The sequence below is a fragment of the Saccoglossus kowalevskii genome, chromosome 5 (genome assembly GCF_978046115.1).
Source record: "Saccoglossus kowalevskii chromosome 5, keSacKowa6.1, whole genome shotgun sequence".
Lineage (NCBI taxonomy): Eukaryota > Metazoa > Hemichordata > Enteropneusta > Harrimaniidae > Saccoglossus > Saccoglossus kowalevskii.
Genome location: NC_140645.1, coordinates 13,215,757 through 13,221,756, shown reverse-complemented (window position 1 = coordinate 13,221,756; position 6,000 = coordinate 13,215,757). Strand labels below are relative to the sequence as shown.

Sequence of the window (6,000 nt, the reverse complement as noted above, 5' to 3'; positions counted from 1 at the left end):
AATGGGAGACAATTACAAAATATTTTTTTTTTAAAAACACTATGACAATAAATTATGCATATGTTATTAACAACAAATATCAGTATATTTTAGTTGCCACAGAAACAAGACAGTATGAACTGGATACATGACACCATGATTTACGGTGAAAATTTCATAAACTGTAACATATTTTCAGCACATTATCAGAAAATATATACATAATAAATTATTCACTATCATGCTTCAAATTACCAAATTTTTAAATTAGTTATATTATTTTTCCCCACTTGCTGGGGGATTTTTGAAATAAACAATTTGAAAATATTAAAACAAGGAGTCCCAATCAGCTGCTAAGTTAACAAATGGTGAAGAAATAATGTACACGTAAATAATGAAACAAACCCAAAGCAAGCATAAAAAAAACAGCGCAATGAATAATTTCAAATTTTGAAATCCGCACAAATACAAAACATGCTAACATAATATCAATGTGTGAAAAAAATTTTTACAGTAATAAACACATAAGAATAGCAACGACATCCTTATCAATGCGCCGGGCACAACGTACCTAACAAAGCGTTAAAGTGGATGGGTAACTGGGTGATCAAATTAATATAAAAAGACGCTCACCTTCAAGAAATCCAGCTGTGCAGGCCTTTCAAAAGTTTGTGTCTCACTCGTCGCTGGAGGTATTTTGGGAAGGTATCCTCTTCGTAAATTTGTCAGCTTTCTTTCAAAACTCTGAATACATGCACGTGTTTATTGTAAACACAATACACCGTGTTCTTTTGTCTCGCAACCCGAAAACGACACGTCAAATCACAGCAGACGCAGATTACTGGGATACACACCAAATGCAAAGATCACAGGTGTTCCTCGGAGTCGGATAACAGGGATAACTTTACCAGGTTTGGAATATTCCTGTAACAACAATTGAAACATGCATCAGTCGGTTGTTTATATCCATGGGGGAGTTGACCATATAAACTTGAAGATTAAGAACAGTTTATTCATCAAAGAGCTCCTTTTACAACAATAGACATTACGCTCAGTTTGCCTCAATCAATGTCCAATGATTCGTCTCGGTTGGGTTGCTGTAGACAGTCACACTCAACCCCCTAGTGGCGAAGTATTCCACTCTATTATAAAGCGCAAATGATGGTGCCATAAGCAATGTGGTAATTACAGTATGGAGACATGGGCCAATGAAAGGATGGTGGCGCGCCTGACTGGCACAATAAGTGTCAGTAGCGAGGTATTCATCAACGAAGTAAGATAAGAAATAGACCATAATTATACCAAGACAAGCCGTCTCAATGTCCCAGACTCAACTACTTTGCATGAGAGTCCAACAACTCCTGTGTCCCGAATCCACCTCTAGGTACAATAAGATGTCTACTTTCTCCTCAAATGTAATGAGCGAAACACAGTCAGCCTGGAGTCAGGCGTCTTTCAGGAGGAATAAAAGAATAAAACTGCGTAGTTTCAGAGAAAAAAACACTTGTTGACAAATTGCAAAAGAATGAGAGGACAAATAAGAAACATTTCAATTATTAAATTAGAAATGATGTATAAATTTTGTGAATGAATAAAATAATTTGTTCTTGAAACTTTTACTTTCTTTCATTGACTTTTTAGTTTTCTATACACCATGCCATTATTTGTAAAGATATTCAACTTTTGAAATGAGACTACAGTCAATTCATGATTGAAATGGCAGATGTGCTGACCATACAACAACAAAAAAAAAAACTAAAATTTTGTTCTCACACTAAATAACTGGACTTTTAATAAAAGAAGAACCAAAGAAAGAACAGAACAATCACTCCCTAAACCATTTTGCTTGCCTTCTTCATGTACAGATGTATGTGCTGAATTGTCTGCATAAGTTCTGATCCCATTGAACAAGAAATGTTGAAATTTGTTCTTACGATTCAAATTACAAATTACCCAAAAAAAAAATTGCTTGAAGTTCTAGTGTAGCTACTTACGGGGATTGATGGATGTATAAAACCTGTAATTACATCGTTTGTAGGAATACACCAGGAACAATACCAGTAAGAGGTATTAAGAACGATAGCAACAGTACAACATAGGACAAACAATGAGCTCTTAACATCAATGACCATGGAACTATTATAGAGTTGTCCAAGGCCTTCTTCTTAGTACACTTGTATTTTACTTTTAGCCATTTTTTCAAATACAATGCACGATGGATTTCGTTCTTAATGACATGATATTTTAGCAACAGTTTCTTTTAAATTGATCTTGAAAATGTATGTTTTTTAATTATTCAAACAGCATTACACAATTCTGAAATTAGCAGGTTTAATTGACTGCAAGAATTGCCCTGTACAAGCTCACCACTACCTAGCTTGGTCATCCCCACTACAAAATGAACTAGTCCAAAAGTTTTTAATTATTGAATTAATAATCCTGCAGATTTGCATACTCATAGTCAACCACCTGTTGATTCGCACAAGCTTTCAACTCAAATTATACAGAATGTTCATTTTTATTAAAAACAGTGCATACTCAGAGGGATTCGCATTCTTAGAAAAATATAAAAAAAAGTTTCTGATCAATTTCCTTTCTAAAATCAATTCAGACATGATTTTTTTTAATTTTAAAATCATCGTTAGACACGTGCTTTGGTTTCAATCCTGACATGGCAGTATGCACTTCTTCTGAGTCGCTGAGTGAAATGTGCTCGACCTTTTATTGACATCAACCTTGTGTGAATTTATTTTGGCATTATATCATTGCTACATTTTTCATTGGTATGCGCGTCCCAGACTTGATGATAGTGACCCAGGAAAACTAACAGTATAACTAGACAAGCGGCAGTGGCAGCGGCACTGAGTCTCGATGATCACCAACTGCCAAAGACCCTCAAACTACACACCCAATGTTAGAGGAGGGGGCATATTCAAACTACATCTCCAATGTTTTGGGGGGGGGCAGACCCAAAATGCTCGCTCAATGTTTGGAAGGTTGGTACTCAAACTACGCACTCGGTGTCGGTCGGGGGGGATACTCAAACTATGCACTCAATGTTGGGGGGTGCCCAAACTACACATCCAATGTTTGGCGGGGGCATACTTAAACTACACATCCAACAGACTTTTTAAAAAATTACATGTATGTCAAAAGTGATATGTGTCTTTATGCTATGGAAAGTGACAAAGGTTGATGTAGAAAATAACTCACATTGGAAGGAAACAGAGACAATGTTTTCATCATACTGACCATAAATACTCATATTTACATGTATGTGATAGTCTGTGACATTGGAGATTCAACTTGTACACTACTGCAGAATACTTTATTCACGCTTGGAATTTATTTTTGCTATTTTCGCTGAAAGGATGCTTCAGTGAAAATAAAATCCAGCGAATATACTTTTTTTCCTATATTTCACATTCAACTCATCAAAAATCAGTGAAAATAAATTCCATACAAAACACCCAAAAATTTTTTCAGCGAAAATAAATTTATACAAAACACCCAAAAAAACGTTTCAGCAAAAACAAATTACAGTATTTCAAATCATCTTTTTTTTTTGGCAATTAGTGTTGCATAGTGAGGTGTATCTCTTTAGTTGCGAGGCATTTTGTTGTGGTTATCAGTTTGAGTCTTCTACATGTATGGTGCATATTTATAAATTCGTAATATGTCTGTAATTATATTTCGGGATAATTGTTCTGACATAACTGAAAGCCTGATTTTTTTTTAGGCCAGACTTTTATTATCCCTTGTTTCGCGAACCCGCCGAATGAACAGGTGCCGAAAATGAAATAAAAATATAATGCTATTTCAGCGTAATTTCTTGCACCCGCCGACTTGTAAGTGCAAAAATTTGCTAAAAAAATATTATTTTTATCTTCATTTGTTTACCGCCCGTCGCATAACAAACCCAAGTTGCATTTTCGTGGGAGTATCATGATCAAAGTACCGAAGTCTCGCGCAGGTGAGAAACAAGGTTATACATGGAATACAATTTTACTTCATTTCTTCTCTCTGATCAATGATCTCACTTACAATCCAATGGAAAAAAATAATTAATTTTATTTTTTGTTCGCTCTCCTGAAAAAAATTGCCTTATAAAAACCCGAGAAACAAGGAATAAAAAAAGTCTGGCCTTAATTATCAAATGTTGTCAAAACAACTATAATTTTTTAATTTCGCTACTCTGGTGGTAATCTTTATTTGTAAAAAAAAAAAAATTATCAAAATCTCCTCAATTGAAAAATGAGTAAAGAAACACAAAATTTATAACAAATCAGTATGAGTAAATTTTAGAAACAACAGCAAATTCTCAGACTTTGAAAAATGTTTGGTAAAGAACATCCATCCAGGATATTGAAGAGGGACAGAGTTTATACAACTTGTTTAAAAATCCTACTGAACAAAATCTGAAACAACTTTATAAATGCAAACCATATCACTGATTCAATTAGATTCCTTGAATTCAACCGTCGAAATATGATTTTCACATCATTGCCAGCGGGCCATGAAGCAATGCTATGATTAAGAAAATGAGATAGCAAAGAGACGAGGAATGCACACACTCTACAGTTGCCATGGTGATGTGAAGATTGCGAACAAATCACCACAATACAGCTCCTGGGAGAAAAACGAAGCGGAGACACAAAGTCTGAGACGTGAATAAGAAAACTGCAAGATAGAAGGCTATATAATTAATTTTTGGTTGGGCATCTGCGAAGAAGCAAACCAGTTTTGGTGGTTACCCGGGCAACTGCTTCCATTCAAATATTTTAGAGATAAGTGAGATGAAACAAATTCTTCGTTGGTTTTGTTCTATGAAATATGAAAGTTGATTTATCTTAATAGTTTCAAGAATATAGTTGCCCATTCTATAAAGCATTTTTCAACACAGCATTCGGCGTGTTGGATCTGCAAGACTGTGCAAGATAGTTCAACGCTCATCAAATTCCTGCATCAACAGCCTTCTTTTTGATAGAAGAGGTGTGAAAAAATATCCCCACTGGATGTTTGGCAAACAACAAGTTGAATCATTAAGTCAGTGCGGACAATTTCTTGACATCGCTCTGAGGTGATGGATGGGCTTGTCGTTGGGCGATACAGAATCCAAGATTTATCAGGTATTAAATTATACATCCTGATGCAGTATTGCATTGTGGGTATTTTTATTTTATTTTTGTCTTCAAGGGATAAACAGATTACTCGGAAAATGTAATAGTGCTAGCAGACATTCTGTGTTAGTTACAAGTATAACTAGTCCATAATGGAGACACTCCATGTCAGTCCAGTGTAGTACTGGTCCATAATGGAGACACTCTATGTAAGTCCAGTGTAGTACTGGTCCATAATGGAGATACTCCATGTCAGTCCAGTATAGTACTGGTCCATAATAAAGACACTCCATGTCAGTCCAGTGTAGTACTGGTCCATAATGGAGACACTCCATGTCAGTCGAGTGTAGTACTGGTCCATAATGAAGACACTCCATGTCAGTCCAGTGTACATGTAGTACTGGTACATAATAAAGACACTCCATGTCAGTCCAGTATAGTACTGGTCCATAATGGAGACACTCCATGTCAGTCCAGTATAGTACTGGTCCATAATGGAGACACTCCATGTCAGTCCAGTGTAGTACTGGTCTATAATGGAGACATTCCGTGTCAGTCCAGTGTAGTACTGGTCCATAATGGAGACACTCCATGTCAGTCCAGTGTAGTACTGGTCCATAATGGAGAAACTCCATGTCAGCCCAGTGTAATACTGGTCCATAATGGAGGCACTCCATGTCAGTCCAGTGTAGTACTGGTCCATAATAAAGACACACCATGTCAGTCCAGTGTAGCAGTGTAGTACTGGTCCATAATGGAGACACTCCCTGTCAGTCCAGTGTAATACTGGTCCATAATGGAGATATTCCATGTCAGTCCAGTATAGTACTGGTCCATAATAAAGACACTCCATGTCAGTCCAGTGTAGTACTGGTCCATAATGGAGATACTCCATGTCAGT

At 36.2% G+C, this 6,000-nt stretch overlaps 1 long non-coding RNA gene across 1 annotated transcript in view; it reads right to left on the bottom strand.

The window, feature by feature from the left end:
- Positions 1–709: 709 nt before the first annotated feature.
- Positions 710–6,000, bottom strand: part of LOC146745527 (uncharacterized) — a 148,087-nt gene continuing 142,796 nt past the window's right edge. Inside the window, exon 3 of the long non-coding RNA XR_014929411.1 lies at positions 710–903. This is a non-coding gene — a long non-coding RNA (uncharacterized LOC146745527). The remainder of the gene's footprint in view (positions 904–6,000) is intronic.